Consider the following 27781-nt stretch of genomic DNA (forward strand, 5'->3'; position numbering starts at 1 on the left):
CCCTAACCCTAACCCTAACTCTAGCCCTAACCTTAACTCTAACCCTAACTCTAACCCTAACCCTAACTCTAGCCCTAACCCTAGCCCTAACCCTAACCCTAACCCTAACCCTAACTCTAACCCTAACTCTAACCCTAACTCTAACCCTAACTCTAACCCTAACCCTAATTTTAGCCCCAACTCGTCTTCTCCTGCCGGCCGGCAGATGGCAGCAGATGGCGGGCGCACTGCGCATGCGCCCGCCATAAGGAAAAAGCCGGCTGGCAGGAGAAGACAGAAGAGGACCCAGGGACACCGGGTGAGTATTTTAGGGTCCCCGAATCCCCCTATTTCTCTGTCCTCTGATGTGTGATCACATCAGAGGACAGAGAAATACAGATCGCTTTTTTTTTTTTTTTTTTGCGGTCGCCGGTAAACTGTTAATTACCGGCGATCGCAAAACAGGGGTCGGTGCAAACCAACCCCGATCATGTTCTTTGGGGTCTCGGCTACCCCCGGCAGCCGAGACCCCAAAGATCTTCCGGGTGCCGGGCGGCGGGCGTACTGCGCGTGCGCCCGCCATTTTTTCCCGGAAAAAAGATGGCGGCGCCCATGGGGACCCACGAGGAGCACCGGGGGAGGTAGTTAAGTATCGGGGGGCTATTGGGGGCCATCGGGGACCCTATTTCTCTGTCCTCCGATGTGCGATCACATCGGAGGACAGAGAAATTAAACGGCACATCGCGTTTTTTTTTTTTTGTTGCGACCGCCGGTAAACGGTTAATTACCGGCGATCGCAACTCGGGGGTCGGTAAAAAACCCCCGAATCATGTTCCCTGGGGTCTCGGCTACCCTCGGCAACCGAGACCCCAGAGAAAATCCGACTCTGGGGGGCGCTATTCACTTTTTCCACAGCGCCGTTAATTAACGGCGCTGTGGTTTAAGTACCCTTAGCGGCCGCCGTTAAAAGGCGTATCGGCGGTCGTTAAGGGGTTAATATGCTGGCTTCAATACTGTTTTGCTAGATGTCCAACAGCCAAACACCTGTTTTTTAGCTATTGCAAAACTTTATTGATTCAGTCATGTGTGGATTACATGTATTTTAATGCATTTCCGTAGCAGAGATGCACTGGACATGCAAGTGCATTTTTACCTGCGGATTTTCTGCAACTAATGAAGTTCTATGTGCACAAAATACTCAGTGTACTTTCAAGATAAATTAATACCAAACATCACAGGTTAAAAAGAATGCACAGTGTGCATTTAATTTCTATAAATTCAATCTACTATGTTAGACCTGTAAGTTGCAGAGATTTTTGTGCAACAAAAATATACAGTGTCACAAATGCTGCAAAAACTCATTGTGTGAACTTAACTAAAGAATCCACAACTGCAGTATGTTGTTAAATGGGCAGTTGTTCACCACAAATTATCATCTGTTTTCCCATAGCAGATAAGCACCCCTAGAGATATTCAGGTCCAGCAGGTTCGGCTAAAAAGTAAAAAAAAAGTTTGGGTTTGGGTACCAGAACAGTACTCGGACCTCAATTATTTGAATGGGGGGCAGGACATCCAGTGTTTGTCACGCTGTCATGTGCATGTCTGTGTGGCAAACACTGCTGTTGATCGGCAGTAAAATCATTACCATCGGTCAGACAGCCACAGATCCCACACTGTCACATAACAGCGTGAGCCCACAGCTGTGATTGGAAATAAAAAGTTTACCTCAGGTCACTGGCGTCAGCTGATGGGACTACTGCTCGCATCAGCCTATGCTTGCAGCCACTATTAACAGCGAGAGCAGGCGGGGTTGATGGGAGTATTCCTCAGCTGGTTCCCCTGTATTTTTGATAACCAGCCAGGCAAAACTCACAGCTGGGGGCTGCAACTCTTAGCTTACAGCTTCAGCAAGGCTGGTTATCAAGAATAGCATGGTCCCCACTCTGATTTTTTTAAAATATTTAAATAAATAATAAAAAAAAAAATGTGGGGTCCCCTTTCCCCCATTTTTGACAACCAAATAAGCTAAAGCAGACAGCTGGGGGCTGGTATTCTCAGGCTGGTAAGGGGCCATAGATATTGCCCCCAGCTTATAAATAGGAACTCGCATCCACCCAGAAAAGGCACATCTATTGCATGCATCAATTCCGGCGCTTTGCCTGGCTCCTCCCCCTTACCCTGTAACAGTGGTGAGTGGGGTTCATATTTGTGGGGTTGGTATCACCTTTGTATTTTCCGGTGACATCAAACCCTTGGCTTAGTAATGGAGGGGCATCTATAAGACACCCATCCATTACTGAACCTGTAGTTGTATTGTAAATAAATACATAGCCAGAATAATTTTAATTGAAAGAATGACACAGACTCCTTTAAAAATTCTAAACTAAACCATACTCATGTCATCGCCCATTCCACTGTATTCCTCATCTCCTGTCATAAAACAAAAATAAAAAAAATCCCTCACCCAAAAAGTTTTCAACCTAGACGGTGCCAAGATACGACAGTCCAGCCTTAAAACCACTGATGAATGAGCTGCTGCGAGCACAGCGTCAGTGACTAGCAGTGACATCATTGAGGTTACCGTCAGTCACTTAGGCTGTGTTCCCTTTTGGGACCCTGAACTGCAGTGACCTCGGTGAGATCATCATTAGCATAGTGAGAAAAAATCTCATGGTGCAGCGGTGAGAAATTTCTCACCGCTGTACCATGAGGCTTTTTCTCACTATGCGAGAAGTGATCTCACTGATGTCATCGCAGTTCAGTGGCCCAGCTGGGAATGCAGCCTCAGTGACTGTCAGTAACCTTGATGACACCACCGCTGCTCACTGATGCTGCACTTGCAGCAACTCACTTCCCAGTGGTTCTCAGCCTGAACGGTCGCATCTTGGTACCGTCCAGGTTGAAAACTGTTTATCTCTAGACATGGATTACTGCGTGGGACAGAACAATGGACAGATGAGGGATATTGTTGCCTTTTTTACTTTTGTTTTCTTACAGGAGCCAAGGGATTTAATGAATTGGGTGTTAGGTGTGTATACCTGTGTTTGTTATTTTTAAATAAAAAAAAGTGAAAGTGTATTTTGTTTTATTTCTAATAAAAGACTTTGTACTTGCTGTGTTTGTTTACCATACAACTATAGGATTAGTAATGGGTAGGTGTCTTATAGATGCCTCTCCATTACTAACCCATGGGCTTGATGTCACCGGAAAATACAAAGGTGACATCAACCCCACAAATATGAACCCCACTTGCCACCAATACAGAGCAAGTGGAAAGAGCTGGGCAGAGCGCCAAAATTGGTGCATCTAATAGAAGCGCATTTTCTGGGTGGCTGCGGGCTGCTACTTTTAGACTGGAGGGGCCATTGTCTATGGCCCCTTACCAGCCTGAGAATACCAGACCCCATCTGTCTACTTTAGCTTAGTTGGTTGTCAAAAATGGGGGGACCCCATGCCATTTTTTTTATTATTATTTATTTAAATAATTTAAAAAATTGGAGTGGGGGGCCCACTATTCCTGATAACCAGCCATACTGAAGCTGAAAGCTGAGGGTTGCAGCCTCGAGCTGTGAGTTTTGCCTGGCTGGTTGTCAATAATATAGGGGAACCCATACAGTTCTTTTTTAATTACTTATTTAGAGCGCAGGTGCTGACTGATAGATACTCCTATCAGCCGCCATCTGCACTCACTGTTATTAGCGGCAGCAGACAAAGGCTGATGGAAGCAGTTGTCCCATCAGCTGACACCAGTGACCAGAGATACCTCTGATCACAGCTGCGAGCTCAAATGACAGCGTGGGAACTGTGGCTGGCTGTCCGGCGGTAATGATTTTACCTCCGATTAGAAGCAATGTTTGCAGCGCTGTCATACACATGACAGAGCGACAAACACCCGGTATTCGGGGGCCAATCCCAAACAGTAATACGGACTTCCTGGTGAAGTCAGTGTTTGGTGCCCGAACAGTAGATGTTCAGAACTGATGCCGAACTTTACTGTTTGGGTTCTCCATCTCTAGTTGTCACACAAGACATGTCACACAAAATCTACCAGTAGGAGAATACGTGAAGGCAAAGAAATGTTGTACCACAGAAAAACAATGTTCACATGAATGTTTATTATACATAACCATTTTTTTGAAAAGAGGATATTCAGAACAAACTTTATTCTGTGTTAAAAAGATAGCTAATTCCAAATCTTACACATGAAAACAAGACAAAATATACAGAAAATAATCCTATAATGTTTTCCACTGAAAATAGTAATTTGTACTATCAAGTTACTAATATTATTAAAAAATATTTAGCTATTTTGTCCGTAGAAAACTCTTTGAGAAATATTCTACAAACTGGTTACAAATTTCTGTTTAAATGTGGAACTACGACAGGTAATACTATATCTCCAAGTGATCATACAAATAAAAATAAAACTTTTAACCCCTTTACCCTCAAGGATGGTTTGCACGTTAATGACCGGGCCAATTTTTACAATTCTGACCACTGTCCCTTTATGAGGTTATAACTCTGGAATTCTTCAATGGATCTTGGCGATTCTGACACTGTTTTCTCATGACATATTGTACTTCATGATAGTGGTAAAATTTATTCGATATAACTTGCATTAATTTGTGAAAAAAATGGAAATTTGGCGAAAATTTTGAAAATTTCGCAATTTTCAAACTTTGAATTTTTATGCCCTTAAATCACAGAGATACGTCACACAAAATACTTAATAGGTAACATTTCCCACATGTCTACTTTACATCAGCACAATTTAGGAACCAAAATTTTTTTTGTTAGGGAGTTATAAGGGTTAAAAGTTGACCAGCAATTTCTCATTTTTACAACGCCATTTTTTTTTAGGGACCACATCTCATTTGAAGTCATTTTGAGGGGTCTATATGATAGAAAATACCCAAGTGTGACCATTCTAAAAACTGCACCCCTCAAGGTGCTCAAAACCACATTCAAGAAACTTATTAACCCTTCAGGTGTTTCACAGGAATTTTTGGAACGTTTAAATAAAAATTAACATTTAAATTTTTTTTACACTAAATTTATTTCAGCTCCAATTTGTTTTATTTTACCAAGGGTAACAGGAGATAATGGACCCCAAAAGTTGTTGTACAATTTGTGCTGAGTACGCTGATACCCCATATGTGGGGGTAAACCACTGTTTGGGCGCACCGCAGAGCTCAGAAGGGAAGGAGCGCCATTTGACTTTTCAATGCAAAATTGACTGGAATTGAGATGGAACGCCATGTTGCGTTTGGAGAGCCCCTGATGTGCCTAAACATTGAAACCCCCCACAAGTGACACCATTTTGGAAAGTAGACCACCTAAGGAACTTATCTAGATGTGTGCTGAGCACTTTGACCCACCAGGTGCTTCACAGAAGTTTATAATGCAGAGCTGTAAAAATAAAAAATCATATTTTTTCACAAAAATTATCTTTTCGCCCCAAATTTTTTATTTTCCCAAAGGTAAGAGAAGAAATTGGACCCCAAAAGTTGTTGTGCAATTTGTCCTGAGTACGCCAATACCCCATATGTGGGGGTAAACCACTGTTTGGACGCATAGCAGAGCTCGGAAGGGAAGGAGCGCCATTTGACTTTTCAATGCAAAATTGACTGGAATTAAGATGGGATGCCATGTTGCGTTTGGAGAGCCCCTGATGTGCCTAAACATTGAAACCCCCCACAAGTGACACCATTTTGGAAAGTAGACCCCTTAAGGAACATATCTAGATGTGTGGTGAGCACTTTGACCCAACAAGTGCTTCACAGAAGTTTATAATGCAGAGCCGTAAAAATAAAAAATCATATTTTTTCACAAAAATTATCTTTTCGCCCCCAATTTTTTATTTTCCCAAGGGTAAGAGAAGAAATTAGACCACAAAAGTTGTTGTGCAATTTGTCCTGAGTACACCGATACCCCATATGTGGGGGTAAACGACTGTTTGGGCGCATGGCAAAGCTCGGAAGGGAAGGAGCGCCATTTGACTTTTCAATGCAAAATTGACTAGAATTAAGATGGGACGCCATGTCGCGTTTGGAGAGCCCTGATGTGCCTAAACATTAAACCACCCCACAAGTGACACCATTTTGGAAAGTAGACCCCATAAGGAACTTATCTAGATGTGTTTTGAGAGCTTTGATCCCCCAAGTGTTTCACTACAGTTTATAAAGCAGAGCCGTGAAATTAAAAATTCTTTTTTTTTTCACAAAAATGATTTTTTAGCCCCCAGTTTTGTATTTTCACAAGGGTAACAGGATAAATTGGTCCCCAAAAGTTGTTGTCCAATTTGTCCTGAGTACGCTGATACCCCATATGTGGGGGGAACCACTGTTTGGGCGCATGGCAGAGCTCGGGAGGGAAGGAGCGCCATTTGGAATGCAGACTTAGATGGATTGGTCTGCAGGCGTCACGTTGCATTTGCAGAGCCCCTGATGTACCCAAACAGTAGAAACCCCCCAAAGTGACCCCATATTGGAAACTAGACCTCCCAAGGAACTTATCTATATGTGTTTTGAGAACTTTGAACCCCCAAGTGTTTCATTACAGTTTACAACGCAGAGCCGTGAAAATAAAAAATCATTTTTTTTCCCACAAAAATGATTTTTAGCCCCCCAAATTTATATTTTCCCAAGGGTAACAAGAGAACTTGGACCCCAAAAGTTGTTGTCCAATTTGTCCCGAGAACGCTGATGCCCCATATGTTGGGGTAAACCCCTGTTTGGGCGCACGGGAAAGCTCGGAAGGGAAGGATCACTGTTTTACTTTTTCAATGCAGAATTGGCTGGAATTGAGATCGGATGCCATGTCGCGTTTGGAGAGCCCCTGATGTGCCTAAACAGTGGAAACTCCCCAATTCTAACTGAAACCCTAATCCAAACACACCCCTAACCCTAATCCCAATGGTAACCCTAACCACACCCCTAACCCTGACACACCACTATCTCTAATCCCAACCCTAATCCCAACAATAAATGTAAACCAAACCCTAACCCTAACTTTAGCCCCAACCCTAACCCTAACTTTAGCTCCAACCCTAGCCCCAACCCTAACCCTAGCCCTAACCCTAGCCCTAACCCTAACCCTAGCCCTAACCCTAACCCTAGCCCTAAGGCCATGTGCACACGTTCAGTATTTTTCGCGTTTTTTTCGCGTTTTTTTGCTATAAAAACGTGATAAAAACGCAAAAAAAACGGTAACATATGCCTCCTATTATTTACAGTGTATTCCGCATTTCTTGTGCAAATGTTGCATTTTTTTCCGCGAAAAAATCGCATCGCGGAAAAAAAAGCAACATGTTCATTAAAAATGCGGAATTGCGGGGATTCCGCACACCTAGGAGTGCATTGATCTGTATACTTTCCGCACGGGGCTGTGCACACCATGCGGGAAGTAAGCAGATTATGTGCGGTTGGTACCCAGGGTGGAGGAGAGGAGACTCTCCTCCATGGACTGGGCACCATATAATTGGTCCAAAAAAAAGAATTAAAATAAAAAATAGTGATATACTCACCTTCGATGTCTTCCTGCCTCTCAGGTGCATGCTGCCGCTTCGGTTCCTATAGCTGGTGTGTGGTGAAGGACCTGCGATGACGTCGCAGTCCTGTGATTGGTCGCGAGACCGGTCATGTGACCGCTCATGTGACCGCGACGTCATGGAAGGTCCTGCGCACACACACCAGCTATAGGAACGGACGCCGCTGAGGAGATCAGCTGTCTGCAGGTGAGTATAAGCATTTTTTTTATTTTTTTTATTATTTTTAAACATTCTATCTTTTACTATAGATGCTGCATAAGCAGCATCTATAGTAAAAAGTTGGTCACACTTGTCAAACACTATGTTTGACAAGTGTGACCAACTTGTCAGTCAGTTTTCCAAGCAATGCTACAGATCGCTTGGAAAACTTTAGCATTCTGCAAGCTAATTACGCTTGCAGAATGCTAAAAAAAACGCGAAAAAAAACCAGAAAAAAAACGCAAAAAAAAAAATGCGGATTTCTTGCAGAAAATTTCCGATTTTCTTCAGGAAATTTCTGCAAGAAATCCGGACATGTGCACATACCCTAACCCTAGCCCTAACCCTAACCCTAATGGGAAAATGGAAATAAATACATTTTTTTAATTTTATTATTTTTCCCTCACTAAGGGGGTGATGAAGGGGGGTTTGATTTACTTTTATAGCATTTTTATAGCGGATTTGTATGATTGGCAGCCGTCACACACTAAAAGACGCTTTTTATAGCAAAAAAGTTTTTGCGTCTCCACATTTCGAGACCTATAATTTTTCCATATTTTGGTCCACAGAGTCATGTGAGGTCTTGTTTTTTGCGGGACTAGTTTACATTTTTATTGGTAACATTTTCGGACACATGACAGTTTTTGATCGCCTTTTTATTCCGATTTTTGTGAGGCAGAATGACAAAAAAAACAGCTATTCATGAATTTCTTTTGGGGGAGGCGTTTATACCGTTCCACGTTTGGTAAAATTGATAAAGCAGTTTTATTCTTCGGGTCAGTATGATTACGCTTTGGCGCTTTTATACGATAAAAACTATTTTATAGAAAAAATAATTATTTTGGCATCGCTTTATTCTGAGGACTATAACTTTTTTATTTTTTCGCTGATGATGCTGTATTGCGGCTCGTTTTTTGCAGGACAAGATGATGTTTTCAGCGGTACCATGGTTATTTATATCCGTCTTTTTGATCGCGTGTTATTCCACTTTTTATGGTATGAGAATAAATCGTTGTTTTTTGCCTCATTTTTTTTTTCCCTACGGTGTTCACTGAAGGGATTAACTAGTAATATAGTTTTATAGGTGGGGTCGTTACGGACGCGGCGATACTAAATATGTGTACTTTTATTGTTTTTTTTTATTTAGATAAAGAAATGTATTTATGGGAATAATATATATATATTTATTTTGTTTATTTAGGAATTTTTTTTTTTTTTTACACATGTGGAATTTTTTTTTACTTTTTTACTTTGTCCCAGGGGGTGACATCACAGATCGCTGATCTGACAGTTTGCACAGCACTCTGTCAGATCACCGATCTGACTTACAGCACTGCAGGCTTACCAAGCGCCTGCTCTGAGCAGGCACTTGGTAAGCCACCTCCCTCCCTGCAGGACCCGGATGCCGCGGCCATCTTGGATCCAGGCACCTGCAGCGAGGAGGAGGTAAGAGACCCTCGCAGCAACGCGATCACATGTTCATGTTTGATCGCGGTGTGCCGGGGGTTAATGTGCCGGGGGCGGTCCGTGACACCCGGCCGCGATTGGCCGCGCTCCCCCCGTGAGCGCCGCCGATCGCGCTGGATGTACTTTCCCGTCGGTGGTCATACAGGCCCACCCCACCTCGACGGGATAGTACGTCCAATATCAGGAAGGGGTTAAAAACTGGTTTGAATAGTTGCTACAAATGTGGCAAGTGGCAAAAAAGTTTGTGGTTTATGTTCTAATGTGGCGAACACAAAAACCGGTACTCCTACGTCTTCTAATAAATAATTTAAAATTAATTCCTTCATTAATTGTAGTACTGTTCAGACTATTTATGTTATTACATGTGAAGTCTGCAAATTACAATATGTCCGGTGTAGTACGCACCCACCAAGAAAACATAACAGAACACATACAGTTATGTGAAAAAGTGTTCGCTCCCTTCCTGATTTCCTATGCTTTTGCATGCTTGTCACACTTAAATGTTTAAGATAACCAAACAATTTTAAATATTAGACAAAAATAACACAAGTACACACAAAAGGCAAAAGAAATCCAAACCTACAGGTGTAGAAAACTGTGTGAAAAAGTGATTGCCCCTAAACCTAATAACTGGTTGGGCCATACTTAGCAGCAACAACTGCAATCAAGCATTTGTGATAACTGGCAAGAAGGCTTTTACAATAATCTGGAGGAATTTTGGCACATTCACCTTTCCAGAATTGCTGTAATTTAGCCACATTGGAGGGTTTCCAAGCATGAACCCTCTTTTTAAATGTCATTCCACAGCATCTCAATCAGATTAAGGTCAGGATCTTGACTAGGCCACTCCATAGTCTTAATTTTGTTTTTCATAAGCCATGCAGAGGTGGGCTTTCTGGTGTGTTTTGGATCATTGTCCTGCTGCATAATCCAAGTGCGCTTCAGCTTGAGGTCACCAATAGAATGCTGGCAATCTCCTTCAGGATTTTTTGGTAGACAGCAGAATGTATGGTTTCATTTTCCGCAGCAAGTCTTCCAGGTCCTGAAGCAGGAAAACACCCCAGACCATTACACAACAACCACCATATTTTACTGTTGGTATGACCTTATTTTTATGAAATGCTTCTACGCCAGATGTAATGGGACATACACATTCCAAAATGTTCAACTTCTGTCACGTCAGTCCACAGACTATTCTCCCAACAGTCTTGGGGATGATCAAGATGTTTTCTGGTAAAACTAAGATAAGCCTTTAAGTTCTTATTGCTCAGCAGTGGTTTTTGTCTTGGAATTCTGCCATGGCATGCAGTCCATTTTTGCCCAGTCTCTTTATTATGGTGGAGTAATGAACACTGACCTTAACTGAGGCAAATGGGGCCTGCAGTTCTTTGGATCTTGTTGTGGGGTCTTTTGTGACCTATTGCATGAGTCATTACTGCGCTCTTGGGGTAATTTTGTTCAGCCGGACACTCTTGGGAAGGTTTTCGCTGTTCCATGTTTTCGCCATTTGAGGATAATAACTCTTACTGTGGTTCGCTGGAGCCCCAAAGCTTTAGTCCCAATGGCTTTATAACCTTTTCCAGACTGATAGATCTCAATTACTTTTTTTCTCATTTGTTCCAGAATTTCTTTAGATCACTGCATGCTATCTAGCTTCGAGGGTATTTTGGTCTACTTTGCTTTGTCAGGCACGTCCTATTTAATGTCCTATTTAAGTGATTTCTTGGTTGAGAACAGTTGTGGCAGTGATCAGCCCTTGATGTGACTAGGGAATGTGAACTGAGCTTTCCAAAGATGTGATAAACCACAGGTAATTTATGTTTTAAGGGAGGGGGCAATCACTTTTTCATACAAGGACCTGTAGGTTTGGATTTCCTTTGCCCTTAATAATAAAGACCTTTGTTTAAAAATTGTATTTTGTGTCTACTTGTGTAATCTTTGTGTAACACTTAAATTTGTTTGGTGATCTGAAACATTCTATACATATTGGGATTGTACTATGAATAAGAACTGAATTTTTCAAAATGCGTAAGGCTCATCCCGATTATTTTTTGCACTATTTTTCAAGGATGTTTTTAATCTGTCATTTTAACATAGAATAAAAAAGGACTTTGATTTCAGTTATTACCAGTGGACGTGATGCTGGATGCACCTAACATTGACATCTTTTTATTAAAAAAGGTATTTAGAGAAATGCTTACCATTAAAATGTGTATTATTAAACGTATTTATTTTAATACATTTCTCTGAACACTTCTTTAAGAAGGCTGTTTGCAATAAAGAGCTCAAAAGGGGTTCAATACAATTCCAGAATCTTATTACAATACTAGCTGTACTACCCGGCTTCGCCCGGGTTAATAACTGCTGTTAGCAAAATAGAATGTGTGAACAAAAATTTAATCTGCACACAAAAACCACAAAGCAAATAGATAGAAATGTAATTAGCTCTTGTTTTCATGTCTGCAAGCCTCGCTTCCCTCTCCTCAGAAAGTTCATTGGCCCCTGAGGAAGCAGCTCTTGTTCTCTTGTCTGCAAGCCTCGCTTCCCTCTGATCAGAAAGTTCATTGGCTCTTGAGGAAGCAGCTGCTGTTCTCATGTGTGTCAGCCTTGCTTCTCGGTCTTCACATTTTTTCATTGGCCCGTAATGCAGCTTTTCTTTTTGCATCAGCTGACATTCGTGCCATGGAATTCCTTTTCTTATGAAGCATTATTGTGGTAAAAATAGTCTGTAACTGGCAGTTTCTATATCCTCTCACATAGAGGTAATGTGACTGACATCAGCCTTTCCACCAACACACCCTAACTGACATGCCATTATCTCACACAAGCTTTGTTATACTGAGAATGTCCTTTGTTGCCTATATTAACCAATCAGAGCTCAGATTAATTAACTGTAGCAAAATAGAAGCTGAGCTGTGATTGGTTGCTATTGGCAGCCTGATAAATCCCCAGCCAACAGGAAGCCCTCCCCCCTGGCAGTATATATTAGCTCACACATACACATAATAGACAGGTCATGTGACTGACAGCTGCCGTATTTCCTATATGGTACATTTGTTGCTCTTGTAGTTTGTCTGCTTATTAATCAGATTTTTATTTTTGAAGGATAATACCAGACTTGTGTGTGTTTTAGGGCGAGTTTCATGTGTCAAGTTGTGTGTGGCGAAATGCATGTAGCGACTTTTGTGAGATGAGTTTTGTGTGGCGACATGCGTGTAGCAACTTTTTGTGTGTCGAGTTGCATGTGACAGGTAAATGTAGCAAGTTGTGTGCAGCAAGTTTTGCGAATGGCGAGTTTTGCACGTGGCGAGTTTTATGTGTGGTGCGTTTTGAGTGTGTGCAAGTTTTGTGTGAGGCAACTTTTGCATGTGTTGCAACTTTTGTGCATGTGGCAATTTTTCCGCGTGTGCAAGTTTTGCGTGTGGCGGGTTTTCCATGAGGTGAGTTTTGCACGTGTGGCGAGTTCTGCGTGAGCCTAGTTTTGCGTGTGGCGAGTTTTCCATGAGGTGAGTTTTGCATGTGGAGAGTTTTGCGCATGGCGAGTTTTGAGTGGCGACTTTTGTGTTTTGACTTTTATGTGGTGAGGTTGGTGTATGTGTGGTGAAATGTGTGCTGAGGGTGGTATATGTCTTCAAGCACGTGGTAGTGTGTGGCGCATTTTGTGTGTGTCCATATCCCCGTGTGGTGAGTATCCCATGTCAGGGCCCCACCTTAGCAACTGTACGGTATATACTCTTTGGCGCCATCGCTCTCATTCTTTAAGTCCCCCTTGTTCACATCTGGCAGCTGTCAATTTGCCTCCAACACTTTTCCTTTCACTTTTTCCCCATTATGTAGATAGGGGCAAAATTGTTTGGTGAATTGGAAAGCACGGGGTTAAAATTTCACCTCACAACATAGCCTATGACGCTCTCGGGGTCCAGACGTGTGACTGTGCAAAATTTTGTGGCTGTAGCTGCGACGGTTCAGATGCCAATCCCGGACATACACACACACACACACACATACACATACACACATTCAGCTTTATATATTAGATTTTCTACACAATGAATGTGATTTATGGAGAATAAATTAGAAATTTTGAGGACAATTCAACAAAGCAAAGAAAGTTCAAACAAACCTCTCAATTCTCCTTTTTTCCCATAAAAAAAAATGTATTTTACTAGTTCTCATATTCATATTTTGGCAACAGCTGCATTATTTCTTTCTGCCTAACGACTATGCACTGGAAGCCTTGTGTAATGTGCTTCAATGCTTTACTTCCTATTATTTCCTAAGTGCCTTAGTATTACATTATATGTGACACAGCGATCACTACATATGCACTATAGAAAAGCATTATAATGCGTAATCCATATTGATCGACTACTCTTTCAGCATTCATACAGATGTACATAGTGACTGGGAACAGAAGTGTTGAGGAGAAACAAGCAGTAGGCAATATTAAGAGTGGAGGCAAATGCCAAGCTTAAAGAGCTTGTCCGGTCAAAACAGGTAAATCTGCAGTCACTCTGTGTGACTGCAGACTTATGAATTTCCCCAAGTCATGCACTGTGGGGATTCGCCAGTTTCAGACTAGGGACCAGAGGGTATTATGAGTTATACATACCTCTGGCCAGTGGACATGGAGCGCCCCCACACCGCCGCAGGGCCGAGGGGTACCCGGAGCCGGGCCTCTGGGATCTCAGTCCTGGGGTTGTCACGGTGGCTAGACCCGGTCCGTGGCCCTATCTGTCAGTGGGGGACGTCCGTTGCAAATAGGTGCTGTTAACGGTGGTATAGCGGTGCAGTTGTGGGGTGCAGGTCGCGGTAAATAACGAGGACACCAGGTTGCAGTCTCTTTACCTCTTTACTGGAGATCTCTCGGTCCTCAGTCCAGAATCCGGTCCACCAGGCTGCGCAAGTCCGGCCGGTCCAATGGCACTTCCAGAGTTCTCCTCACAGGTGGAAATCAGTGCCTTCCTTCTTAGCGCTTTGTGTTGTAGTCCTTCCCTGCTGTGCTTACGGAAAGTACCCCACAACTGTTGTGTCTGTTTCTTAAGTTCCCTCACAACTCGATTAACTGATCTTCTGCTAATCTTCCGTCCCTTCCTGATGTTACAGTAAGAACGGCACCCGTTTGTCAGGTAGGCCTGGAGTTCTTCCGGGACCCTAGAGACGCCCCTCTCCCGCAATTGCCCCCCAAGACTTCATAGGTGATATGTGGTAGACAGCCCGCCTGAGACTGACTGTCCTGCCGCTGTTTGGAGTATGGCTTAAAGCTGTATATTATTCCACTCCCTCGGCGTTCCGGCCACCGGTAATGCGCCTCAGCAAGGTGCTGCCTCTTTCAACAAAACCCCTGCTGGTATTCTCCTTCTGCTTGATTTCGTTTCTCACTCAGCACAATCTATCTCGCTTCTAATCCTTTCTTAGGGCACCGCCGCTATTCTGAGCAGGCACGGTCCCGTTACGTTCTTTCAATGCCAAGCCTCTGCCAGGATCCCACCCCTGGCAGAGACCCTACTGTCTCTTCCTCCACAACACCCTCTCTCACTAGGTGTTGCTTCGTTCGATCCAGTCAGCTTTCTCTACTAACTTCCTGCCTGACCCCCAGTTTACCCACTATGGTGGGGAGTGGCCTAATGAATAGCACCCTCAGCTCCCCCCGGAGGCCCAGCTGTGAAACATATTGGTGTCTGTGATACCTGATTGGAGGAACTCCTTCAGTGCCATCGAACGCACCATGGCTCCCCTTAGTGGCGGAGCCACGGTACTGCAACGACCAGGACTCTGGGGCGCTGCACTCCCCCCTGGTTAAACACAGTACTCCGGGACTGGGAAGAAAACAACAATACAGGTTAGCAAAAAGACATACAAATTTGTTGAGTGCAAAACAATAAGCATACTTGAACAGGCTTCCCTTTATGGGAGGTGAGGACACTTTAACGTTACAAAACATAATCAAATATCATAGCAACAGGCTACAATTAACTCTCATTACCCAACCGGGTATTCTACTAAGTGCAAATGCTGGAACAATAAATTAACATTGCCTTTAGGAAACATACACTCTTAGTTTACCAAAGGCCTTCCTATAATCACATTACAGGGCAAGGTAACTTCACATTCTCCTACTTTGAACCTGCAGGACCGCCTGTCCCTATGGCACCAGACCTACTGCCTCTCCTTTCTTTTACAGGACCGCCCCGTTCAGCCAGGGCCTACTGCCTTTCTCTACTATACATAGTATAGACATAACATTCCTTTCAATTTGAGAGCATGGAGCCCACTCTGCTTGGCTCCTATAAGGACTCACTCACTAACCCCTACGGGTCTACTTTCTGTCCTTAGTAACGAACTAACTTTCTATGGGGACGCAGGGTTTACCTTCTATCCTCACCTTCGTTATTACTTCTTTACTTTTAGTTAAACGGAACTCTACATCTACCCCTACGGGCTTTCTACATCTTTCTCTTCAAAGAACATTATCTAGGTTTCACATTTTAAACAAATTAAACACACATAACTTTTCCATGAAAAACAGTTACATTTCCTTCAAAGCATTATCTTGACATTACTGTTCTAAAACAGTATCACTTTCAAGTTCAATTCTAACCTCCCCTTTAAGAGGAGATCAAGTCTTTCTGAGGTAGCTCTTCTTCTCAGCCTACCAGTCCATGCAAAGGCTCCGGAATGGTATCTTCGCAAAATGTCTTTAAACAAAACCAGTAGGAAGCACCTTTAAGAAGGTGCAAACTATTTACAAGAAAGTTCAAATCATGCACAGTCCATGATTTCGCAGTTTGTGTAACTTTGTGCAAAACTTCAAGAAAACAACAATAGTGACCCGGGTCAACAAAGGGGTCACCTTTTTAAAGTTTACCCTGGACGGGTTTAGCAGCAACTTAAAGAACAAACAGTAACTATTTACATTTTCAGGTTTCCGAGGCTTAGTTGGACGGCTTCCAGGGCTGCACCTGGCACTTAACCCTTCTCGGCCTGGGAAAAGTGAGGTCCAGGGTTACACCCAGTGCTGGACAAACGCCGTTAATCCGTCTTTCATGTATGGTTAAATCATGCGCAGCGATGGAGATCTGCGCAGCTTGAGTAGGGGCATTTGTTGCAGCAGAGGTAGAGGCTGCTGCAAGATCAGTCACTGGAACGGGGTCAGCAGCTGTGGCACTAGCAGTCGCGGGAGGGGTGTCAGTTGTCAGGGCAGGGTCATCCTTCATACCTGCTTCAGATGCGGTTCCTCCGGTGCTGGTCTGCTCTGCCTCCGCTGGGGTCTGGAACGCTGGCTGCAGGGCCTCGCGCTGCGGCGTTGTCATCTCTGCTTGCAGTGTCCCGCTTTCCGGCTTCGGAGCGCTGGAACTTCTTCCCTGCTCCGGGCCAGATGAGGCTGCCGACGGATGTCTGGTGAGGCTCCTGATGATGGCCTTCTTCCACCCGGCCTCAGTGCTCAGCTGCGTCCGCCGGGGTCGGTCGCTGAGCTCGTCCACTCCGGCCTGCAGGAATTCAGCATCAGCGGTGGAGGCCTGGTTGCGGTGCCCCTCCGGGTGGCTGGGGGAGTCCTCTGCTCCGACCCCACGCTCCGGCTCCGGGCGGCTCGCCATGGCGTCCTCCATGTCGCTCACTTCTTCTTCCTGGTCCTTTTCCCGCTCTCTCCTTCGTGGGCGGTTTCGTTTTCTCTGTCTCTGCCCACCATTGAGGATCAAGAGGCGGATCTCGGCTGCTGACGGACACGTCCTCAAGGGGCCGAGATATTTAGACTGGGCGGCCATTGTCTTTCGCGCTCTTCAGCTTGTTCACGCCCACTTCCACGCCCTTCTTCTTCTCCTGCGCTCTCCTTAGCGCTGTAATGGCGGCGGTTTTGGCGCGAACTTTTGGCGGCAAGTGGCGCAGCACAGTCTTTGCAATAAAGTACAGTCCAAGCACAATAAATCACAGTTCCAAGGCACACATGACCTGATTCCTCAGGCTTAAGTAGATCCTGTTCGTGACGCCAAGATTTGGAGCGCCCCCACACCGCCGCAGGGCCGAGGGGTACCCGGAGCCGGGCCTCTGGGATCTCAGTCCTGGGGTTGTCACGGTGGCTAGACCCGGTCCGTGGCCCTATCTGTCAGTGGGGGACGTCCGTTGCAAATAGGTGCTGTTAACGGTGGTATAGCGGTGCAGTTGTGGGGTGCAGGTCGCGGTAAATAACGAGGACACCAGGTTGCAGTCTCTTTACCTCTTTACTGGAGATCTCTCGGTCCTCAGTCCAGAATCCGGTCCACCAGGCTGCGCAAGTCCGGCCGGTCCAATGGCACTTCCAGAGTTCTCCTCACAGGTGGAAATCAGTGCCTTCCTTCTTAGCGCTTTGTGTTGTAGTCCTTCCCTGCTGTGCTTACGGAAAGTACCCCACAACTGTTGTGTCTGTTTCTTAAGTTCCCTCACAACTCGATTAACTGATCTTCTGCTAATCTTCCGTCCCTTCCTGATGTTACAGTAAGAACGGCACCCGTTTGTCAGGTAGGCCTGGAGTTCTTCCGGGACCCTAGAGACGCCCCTCTCCCGCAATTGCCCCCCAAGACTTCATAGGTGATATGTGGTAGACAGCCCGCCTGAGACTGACTGTCCTGCCGCTGTTTGGAGTATGGCTTAAAGCTGTATATTATTCCACTCCCTCGGCGTTCCGGCCACCGGTAATGCGCCTCAGCAAGGTGCTGCCTCTTTCAACAAAACCCCTGCTGGTATTCTCCTTCTGCTTGATTTCGTTTCTCACTCAGCACAATCTATCTCGCTTCTAATCCTTTCTTAGGGCACCGCCGCTATTCTGAGCAGGCACGGTCCCGTTACGTTCTTTCAATGCCAAGCCTCTGCCAGGATCCCACCCCTGGCAGAGACCCTACTGTCTCTTCCTCCACAACACCCTCTCTCACTAGGTGTTGCTTCGTTCGATCCAGTCAGCTTTCTCTACTAACTTCCTGCCTGACCCCCAGTTTACCCACTATGGTGGGGAGTGGCCTAATGAATAGCACCCTTAGCTCCCCCCGGAGGCCCAGCTGTGAAACATATTGGTGTCTGTGATACCTGATTGGAGGAACTCCTTCAGTGCCATCGAACGCACCATGGCTCCCCTTAGTGGCGGAGCCACGGTACTGCAACGACCAGGACTCTGGGGCGCTGCAGACACACCCATGCTCTCCATACAGTTGCATGGAGCAAGGCCATTCTCTCTGGTCAGCCATGCCTACTAGATGGCCGCGTCACTAGACAGGACGCTGCCTCAGCTCAATACAAGTGTGTGGAGCAGGGGTAGGTATAACTCATACATACCCTCCGGTCCCAGGTCTGAAACCAGCGAATCCCCAAGCGCGTGCACTGGGGGTACTCATAAGTCATTAGTCACAAAGTTACTGCAGGCTTATCAGTTTTGACTGGTCAACTCTTTTAAGCCACTTTGTCTACCGACCGAGTCATGACACCTACAACCTGTAGCTCCCTGCCTCTGCATAAAGGGTATCTTACTGTATATACTCCACCTTTGATGTCACAACTCATTTACACGTCTCATGTGGTGTCTCATACAAAAGTTTAGCATATTTATTTCAGAACTGTTACAACCCATCCATAATAAAATGACAACATTCAGTGGTATAGTATGCTGAACAGACCTATCTAAAAAGAACATAACAGCATACTTATCAACAGTGCACTGCTGGAGGTACACTGTAGGCATAACATATTAAAGCGCATGGCAAACACTTACTGCTATCATTTTGTATTTTTTAGGATGGTGTCTAAATCTATCGATCTATCTATCTATCTATCTATCTATCTATCTATCTATCTATCTATCTATCTATCTATCTATCTACCATTTTCAACTTTCTTTATCCAGGCTCACAACCTTTAATAGTTAATTCTATATAATATTTATGACTGAATAATAAACCAAAAACTGTAATAATCTGTGTCCCATCAAGTCCCGTTAAGGTAGGATTAAATGGCAGTTAGTACATTTCAAAAACCCAATGAAGATCGCATTTCTGCTGATTACATATGTTCTCATCTAAACACATACCTTGATATAATTTCTTTTTTATGTGTACAGCTGATAGAGATTCGTTCTTTTGTTGATGCTTCACTCAAGGAAATGGATGGGACATAAGGGAACTTGAATTTCTTACTAAAAGTTAACTTCCCCTTTTGACACACAGTGAATCTGAGAAAGTATTTCTACTAAAGCAAAAACTATGTATTTATTTGCATAAACATTTCTATTTTGCTGATAAGCAATGTCACACATGAAACACCTACAATGCAACACTTTTTCTTGTGCTTACATGACTTTCTCTGCATAGACATTAAATCCTGTTCTAATCAGTCAGCAAGGGGTATTTATATCATAGAGATACTGTCTGTCACTATTCCCCCAAACAGTGAATGATTGTTTTGCTGACCTATGGAAACTGAGTGATGCTGAGTTATCAGTGTTTTCGTTGACCGTTTGGTTGTCCAATCTTATGATGAGCGTGCTGCGCTGTCAGAGCTTGATTGACAACTTGACTGTCCAATCTGGGACGGGGAATTGCAGGACTTTCTCCAAGTATTCTCTGTTCTAGAGATGGCCCAAGCTATTTAACTGAGCAGTTTGACTCTGCCAGACGTCGTTTGTGCTTCCTAATTAGGCTGTGTGCACACGTTGCGTTTTTTTCACGTTTTTTCGCTATAAAAACGCTATAAAACTGCGAAAAAACGCTCACATTAAGCATCCTATTTAATAGAATGCAATCCGCATTTTTTGTGCACATGCTGCGTTGTTTTCCTGAGCGGAAACGCATTCCAGAAAAAAACGCAGCATGTTCATTAACTTGCGGAATCGCGGGGATTCTGCACACATAGGAATGCATTGATCCGCTTACCAGAATCTTTTATCTTTCTGTGCACTAAAATACCAAACAGCCATCACTGGATTGAAAGTTGTTGTTTCATCGATATTGTTGCACCTGTGTTTCAGCCATCATTAATCAGGTCCTCTGCACCCTACCAGTGCATTTGTTTTGGAGGCCTGAGCAGGTAATCATCTCTGCTTTTTTCTCTGTGACTAGCATCACATTACATCTGGCCATATTTTTTTTTCCTCAACAGTTCCAGTTTCCAGTTCATAAATTCTATGACCAGGTAACAAATCAGACGCAGATGGTTCAGGTTCCAGCCATGGATCAGCAGAGGCTAGAATCATCACATATGTAGCTGAAGGGTCAAATTAGTACTTTTGGTGCATCCCAAAACTTTTTGCTACTGACAGTTGTAATATCTTCTGGTCCCAATGACGTGTAGTTGACCACCCCTGATCCAGTTGTGGCACTTCCTGACAGATTTTTGGGGAAGATGGATCAGTTTAGAGTACTTAGGGAGAGCAGTAAATAATTTTTTTGTTTTACTCTACAACACTGGTCTTCTGGGGATTAGTCCCAACAGTTGAGTTTAACCATGTCCCCATTGTGTGGGGGTCCTCAGACTTGGACATTCTCTTTGTACTCACTATCCCCAGAACGGTCTTCTGTTGACACCTTTTTGGATGCATTAAGGATGATCTATGATGAACCTGACAGGGTTCAGGTAACGGAGGCTAATATCATGAACCTGACACAGGGAGGCCACATCAACGAGTATTATAGTTTGGAGGTCTGGCAGTTATTTTCTGAGGTTCTGTGGAATGATGTTGCTCTCGGGTGTCAGCTTCATTGTGGCCTTACAAGTACTTTTAAGGATACTTTGGCTTTGCATACTCTACTCTACCCTGTTTTTGGGGGGAGGCCATTACTCAAGTCATTCGTATGGATCATAGAATTCGAGAGACATGAGATGAGCGACAGGGTATTTTGGTCATTCTTCTAGAGTCTGTTTCCTTTCATAAGACAGAACCAATGGAGATTGGAGCAGCCAACTCTAGGAACATGGAGATGACAGCATGAACTCGGACTCTGCCTCTACTGCGGCCGCACTGGGCATTATCTCAAGTACAGACGCAAACTAGCCATTGGGAAAAGCCTAAGTCTGGGTGATTATTGAGGAGGTCCCACAGGCTTCCAGGTATCTTTTTACTTCTCAGATAAAGTACTGTTGAACATGGAACTATGTTTTCAGAACCTGAAGTTAGCTGCACTTCCTTTCATTGACTGTGGTTTTTCGCAAACTTTAATAATTCTGGACAGGTTCTTAAATTAGGATTAATGACAGTTAGATTGGAAAGACCCATTCAGATTGTTGCCATTGTCAAGATAGCATTACTTCAGAACTTAGCCCAGCTGGTAACAGTGGAATTCACACTAAGAGTAGGAACTCTTGACTCTGACTCCATCTCCTGTTATATCTTGGATAATTTACCCATTGCATTGGTGTTTGAGTTTCCATGGCTGCATAATCATATTCTTCTTATTGATTGTTGTCAGAAGGATATTGTCAATTGGACCCCCAACTGCTATAAGAAATGTCTTCATTCTGTACAAATTTGCTTTACTAGTCTGGAGGGTCTGTCGGCATACCGGAAAGACTTCAGAGATGCCTGAAAAAGAGGCAGAGATACTACCTTCCCATCGTGTTTTTATGATTGTGTTATTGATCTTATTCCTAACACCAAATTGCCTAAAGCTTGTCTGAACAATTTGTCAGGACCTGACCCGCTATGAAAGATTACGTAAACTAATGTTTATGTAAGGGTCATATCTGTCCTTCTACCTCATCTGCAGCTGCTCCACCCTTGCCTCGATTTCCGTGAACTAAATAAAATTAGGGTTAAATACTTACCCACTTCCACTTATCCCTAAACTACAGTGGGGGAAAAAAGCATTTAGTCAGCCACCCATTGGGCAAGTTCTCCCACTTAAAAAGATGAGAGAGGCTTGTAACTGACATCATAGGTAGACCACAACTAAGAGAGTCAAAATGAGAAAACAAATCCAGAAAATCACCTTGTCTGATTTGGCAAGATTTATTTAGCAAATTATGGTGGAAAATAAGTATTTGGTCATTAACAAAAGTTCATCTCAATATTTTGTTATATATCCCTTGTTGGCAATGACAGAGGCCAAACGTTTTCTGAAATTCTTCACAAGGTTAGCACACACTGCTGGTGGTACGTTGGCCCATTCCCCCATGCAGATCTCCTCTAGAGCAGTGATGTTTTGGGCCTGTCACTGGGAAACACGGACTTTCAACTGCATCCAAAGGTTTTCTTTGGGGTTGAGATCTGGAGACTGGCAAGGCCACTCCAGGTCCTTCTTATGCTTCTTACGAAGCCACTCCTTCGTTGCCCTGGCAGTGTGCTTGGGATCATTATCATGCTGAAAGACCCATCCATGTTTCTTCTTCAATGCCCTTGCTGGTGGAAGGAGGTTTGCACTCAAAATCTCACGATCCATGGCCCCATTCATTCTTTCATGTACATGGATCAGTTGTCCTGGTCCCTTTGCAGAGAAACAGCCCCAAAGCATGATATTGCCATCCCCATGCTTCACAGTAGGTATGGTGTTCTTTGGATGCAACTCAGCATTCTGCCTCCTCCAAACATGACAAGTTTTGTTTCTACCAAACAGTTCTACTTTGATTTCATCAGACCATATGTGATTCTCCCAATACTCTTCTGGATAATCCAAATGCTCTCTAGCAAACTTCAGAAGGTCCCAGACAAGTACTGGCTTAAGCAGGGGGACACGTCTGGCACTGCAGGATCTGAGTCCATGGTGGCGTAGTGTGTTACTGATGGTAGCCTTTGTTACGCTGGACCCAGCTCTATGCAGGTAATTCACTAGGTCCCCCCGTGTGGTTCTGGGATTTTTGTTCACTGTTCTTATGATCATTTTGACCCCACGGTGTGAGATCTTGCGTGGAGCCCCAGATTGAGGGAGATTATCAGTGGTCTTGTATGTCTTGCATTTTCTTATTATTGCTCCCACAGTTTATTTCATCACACCAAGCTGCTTGACTATTGCAGATTCAGTCTTCCCAGCCTGGTGCAGGGCTACAATTTTGTTTCTTGTGTCCTTCGACGGATCTTTGGTCTTCACCTTAGTGAAGTTTGGAGTGTGACTGAGGTTGTGGACAGATGTCTTTTATACTGATAACAAGTTCAAACAGGTGCCATTGCTACAGGTAATGAGGGGAGTCTGTGTGAGAGTCTTGGAGTCTACAGGTCTGTGAGAGCCAGAAATCTTGCATGTTTTTAGGTGACCAAATACTTATTTTCCACCATAATTTGCAAAATAAATCTTGCCAAATCAGACAAGGTGATTTTCTGGATTTGTTTTCTCATTTTGACTCTCATAGTTGTGGTCTACCTATGATGTCAATTACAGGCCTCTCTCATCTTTTTAAGTGGGAGAACTTGCACAATTGGTAGCTGACTACTTTTTTCCCCACTGTACAGTATATGATCATCTTTCTGAGGCTAAATGGTTTTCTAAACTTGATCTTAGAGGGGCTTATCATCTGATATGCATCCAGGAGGGTGATGAGTGCGAGACAGCGTTTTTAATGTCTGAGGTTCTGTTTGAGAATCTGGACATGCCTTTAAATTTTTCACTCTATTTCATTGCAGCCATTTGGTAAATTAAAAAAAGTTCATTTTTTTCACATTAATGTACACTCTTCACTCCATCTTGACTGAAAAAAAAACAGAAATGTAGATATTTTTGCAAATTAATTAAAGAAGGAAAAATGAAATATCACATGGTCATAAGTATTCAGACCCTTTGCTCAGACACTCATATTTAAGTCACATGCTGTCCATGTAGATAGCTCTACTCCTTCATTGGAGTCCAGCTGTGTTTAATTAAACTGACAGGACTTGATTTGGAAAGGCACACATCTGTCTATATAAGACCTCACAGCTCACAGTGCGTGTCAGACCAAATGAGAATCATGAGGTCAAAGGAATCATTGTAGCTTCATTATAGCCAGGGCCGTATTTGCCACTAGGCACTTTAGGGCACGTGCCTAGGGCGGGGACAGGCGAGGGGGCGGCACCTGAGCAAGTTTTTTTTTTTTCTCTCTTTTTTTTTTTTTTTATACCAGTCCTGTGCGACGCGTCCCTTCCTGAAGACAGGGGGCGGCAGAGCGGCAGCCAGAACACGTGGTGCTGGTGCCGACTCTCCCTACTCCCCCTGCTAAGACACAGTGACCCCCTGCTCACAGCCTAACTGGTGCCTGGCCGGAATGTGACTGACTGCTGAGGTGGAGGGGCGGCGCCTTGTGTCCCGACCCTGGGTCCTGTCCTGGACTCACATTGCCTGCCTGGAGGAATCGCAGTAGAGCAGTACATACACAGTAAGTAGTGTACTGTCTCTGCAGTGATCAGCCTCCTTGCTCCTGCCCGCGCGCTGCCTGCTGCACGGCTGTCTGTGACTCACCTCACAGTCCTCACCCCTTCCCTCACATTCCCCAGCCTCATCTCTGCCTGTAGTGCCTGAGGCTGGAGGAGCCGTGCAAACACAGCAGCCCTTGAATGTTTAATGTCTGTTTGATCTTTGCTTCCGGCAGACGGACCCAGAGAGTGAGTGGTGGGGGTGGGGTATAATACACCCCCACACACTCTATCTGGGTCCTGGGAGCAAACCTTGCCACTGCTGGTGTGCAGAGCTGTGTGTGTGTGTGTGTGTCTGAGCGTGCAAAGCTGTATGTGTGTGGGGCTGTATGTGCGTGTGTGCTAGCAGCGGAGCTGTATGTGTGTGTGCGTGGAGTTGTAGGTATGTGTCTGTGTGCGGACCTCTGTGTGTGCGGAGCGGAGCTGTATGTGTGTGTCTGTGTGGTGCTGTATGTGCGTGTGTGCGGGCAGCGGAGCTGTATGGGCATGTGTGCACGGGCAGCGGAGCTGTATGTGTGTGTGCGTGCTGAGTTGTATGTATGTGTGTGTGCGTCTGTGTGTGTGCGGACCTCTGTGTGTGCGGAGCGGAGCTGTATGTGTGTGTCTGTGTGGTGCTGTATGTGTTTGTGTGTGCGGAGCTATATCTGTGTGGGGCTGTATGTGTTTGTGTGTGTGCGGGCAGCGGAGCTGTGTGTGTGTGTGTGTGTGCGGAGCTCTGTGTGCGCAGAGCTGTATGTATGTGTGTGTCTGTGCGGTGCTGTATGTGTGTATGTGCGGAGCTGTATGTGTGTGGGTCTGTATGTGTGTGTGTGCGGGCAGCGGAGCTGTATGTGTGTGTGTGCGCAGGCAGCGGAGCTGTATGTATGTGTCTGTGCGGTGCTGTATGTGTGTGGGGCTGTATGTGTGTGTGCGGGCAGCGGAGCTGTATGTGTGTTTGTGTGCGGAGCTGTGTGTTTGTGTGTGGAGCTGTGTGTTTGTGTGCAGAGCTGTGTGTGTTTGTGTGCGGAGCTGTATGTGTGTGTGTGTGGAGCTGTATGCATGTGTGTGTCTGCTGTGCTGTATGTGTGTGCAGAGCTGTATGTGTGTTTGTGCAGAGCTGTGTGTGTGGAGCTGTATGCTTGTGGAACTGTATGTGTGTGTGTGTGTGGCGCTGTATGTGTGTGGAGCTGTATGTATGTGTGTGTGTGGAGCTGTATGTGTGTGCGGAGCTGTCAGTGCCAGTGTGTCGCCCCATCCTGGACCAACTTTTTACTATTGATGCTGCCTATGCAGCATCAATAGTAAAAAGATATAATGTTAAAAATAATTAAAAAAATTAAAAATTGTGCTATTCTCACCTTCCGCCGTCCACTGATACGTGCGATGCTGCCGCCAGCTTCCGTTCCCAGTGATGCACGGAAGCTGGCGGCAGCATCACGCGCATCGGGACAGCTTCGGTGGACGCCGGAGGGTGAGTATATAACTATTTTTTATTTTAATTCTTTTTTTTAACAGGGATATGGTGCCCATACTGCTATATATTACGTGGGCTGTGTTATATTCTACGTGGGCTGTGTTAAATACTGCCTGGCTGTGTTATATACTACGTGGGCTGTGTTATATACTACGTGGGCTGTGTTATATACTGCGTGGGCTGTGTTATATACTACGTGGGCAGTGTTATATACTGCCTGGCTGTGTTATATACTACGTGGGCTGTGTTAAATACTGCGTGGGCTGTGTTATATACTACGTGGGCTGTGTTATATACTGCCTGGCTGTGTTATATACTACGTGGGCTGTGTTATATACTGCGTGGGCTGTGTTATATACTGCGTGGGCTGTGTTATATACTACGTGGGCAGTGTTATATACTACGTGGGCAGTGATATATACTGCATGGGCTGTGCTATATACTGCGTGGGCTGTGCTATATACTGCGTGGGCTGTGTTATATACTGCGTGGGCTGTGCTATATATTATGTGGGCTGTGTTATATAATGCGTGGGCTGTGCTATATACTACGTGGTTTCTATATACTACGTGGCTGTGTTATATACTACATAATACAGCACTGAGGGGGTATAGAGCTGGAGTAACAGATCTACTCCCTCATTTGCATATGTATGCAAACCGATTTCAGATGAGTGGACTGAGCATGTAAAAATATTGCTGGAATGGTCTTTGAAAGAGCTACATGGGCATATACATAGATTTGGACCCCTTACTGATTCCCTATGGGACTTGCGAACATGTGCAGCACTTGCGGTTTTACACTTACGATGAGACAAAAAAACACTGCTAGCAGCGTTTTTTTTCTGTTGCTGCAAGTACCGCATTTACCGGATCACGGCAAAACTGCAAGTGCAGCACATGTCCGCAAGTCCCACAGGGAATGAGAGACCGAACGCAGTGTTGCAGTAAGTGATGCGTTACGTGGCAGATGCAGAAAAACTGCCGGATCTGCCACAAATGGTAAAAATCGCTGATGTGAAAGTAGCCCAAGTCACTGCCGACAGTGTCTGCATTAGGCTACGTTCACATTTGCGTCGTGCGGCACAGCGTCGGCGACGCAACGCACAATGCATGCGTAACACATGCACAACGCAGCGTTTTGTGACGCATGCGTTTATTTTTTGCATGATTTTTGGCGCAGAAAAAACTGCATCATGCAGCGTCCTCTGCGCCCTGACAGTTGCACCAAAATGACGCATGCGTCACAAAACGCAAGACAACGCATGTCCATGCACCCCCCATGTTAAATATAGGGGCGCATGACGCATATGTCGCCGTGGCTGCGCCCGATGCTGCGCCACACAACGCTAATGTGAACGTAGCCTGAGTCATACTCACCAGTGGGGGAGGCAGCACGAAACGTGCCTAGGGCAGCAGAAACTCTAAATACGGCCCTGATTATAGCTGTGGGCACGTATACCAGAAGTGACACTGGCGTGTCAGCACTGATGATATGCGTTCCAGCAACCGGAAGTAATTGCTCAATCCCGGCTGTGCTTTTGATTCACCGCAAGATGATGACACACTTCCTCTGAAGGGGCGCATTTAAATGGTAACAACCATATACAGCTCTTCCAGCAGCCCTGTTCACACATGCCTTCGGTGCAGCTCCTCTGATGAGTCTAAGGTGAGGAAACACGGCGGAAGAATATGGCTGGGACTCCCACCGTATACTAATAGAGTAACAATGTGGTGATGTGAACCCTACCTCTCCCGGTGATAATGTTCCTTTTCTACTAATTTGACTGCAGGAAATATGG

The 27781-nt window shown here is 44.7% G+C and overlaps 1 protein-coding gene across 3 annotated transcripts in view; it reads right to left on the reverse strand.

Moving 5' to 3' along the window:
* Positions 1-19322, reverse strand: part of LOC143815589 (uncharacterized) — a 113072-nt gene extending 93750 nt beyond the window's left edge. Inside the window, exon 1 of one of the 3 annotated variants that reach the window (XM_077294942.1) lies at positions 19245-19322. The gene's annotated coding sequence lies outside the window, so the exon portion shown is untranslated. The remainder of the gene's footprint in view (positions 1-19244) is intronic. The other 2 variants (XM_077294943.1, XM_077294944.1) reach the window with 2 other exon arrangements.
* Positions 19323-27781: the final 8459 nt, after the last annotated feature.

The sequence above is a fragment of the Ranitomeya variabilis genome, chromosome 3, assembly GCF_051348905.1.
Source record: "Ranitomeya variabilis isolate aRanVar5 chromosome 3, aRanVar5.hap1, whole genome shotgun sequence".
In the NCBI taxonomy this organism is placed as follows: Eukaryota; Metazoa; Chordata; class Amphibia; order Anura; family Dendrobatidae; genus Ranitomeya; species Ranitomeya variabilis.